A 641-nucleotide genomic window follows, 5' to 3' on the forward strand; every position below is an offset into this window, starting at 1 on the left:
TTTTTTTTTTTTCCTTCCTAATATAAGTATTTTGGACCTAAAAATCACTTCTGAATCCCAGTATGTCCCCATAAAATTCTACATACTTGACAGGTATATTATCATTGTCATTCATTCATAATTTATCTGTAACTTTAGTTTTTATTTCCTCTTTAACAAAATGAAGGGTATTATATGGTTTGTATGATTTTTCTCTTTTTGAATTTTGCCACATCTTTCTTTGTGGAAATAACACATTATTGATTCTTTGAACATTGAATTTATATTGTAAAATAATTTTCTCTATGAAAAGAAATATCTAACTTAGATAATTAAAAACAAGAAAATTACATTGATTAATTATGTCAAAGTTTTTTATGGACACATTTTTCAGAAGAATACATTTGCCATGTAGCTGATTTTTATTTAGTGTAAAATAGATATATTTTGGATGTGGATAAATGTGTAATTTGAGCTATTTAAAATGTAAGTTAAATAAAACATTAGGAAAAAATCTGAGTGACAGTGATCAAACAAATTGGAAATTCCCAATATAGGGCCTATGGATTCCTGGGGTGGGTGTACAAATTTTGAAAGTTTTTGTATGGATATATTTTTTTATGATTTGTTATTTATGCAAGGGAATATAAAGTTTTAATAAA

Source organism: Propithecus coquereli, unplaced genomic scaffold (assembly GCF_000956105.1).
Source record: "Propithecus coquereli isolate 6110/MARCELLA unplaced genomic scaffold, Pcoq_1.0 Scaffold19, whole genome shotgun sequence".
Taxonomy (NCBI): Eukaryota; Metazoa; Chordata; class Mammalia; order Primates; family Indriidae; genus Propithecus; species Propithecus coquereli.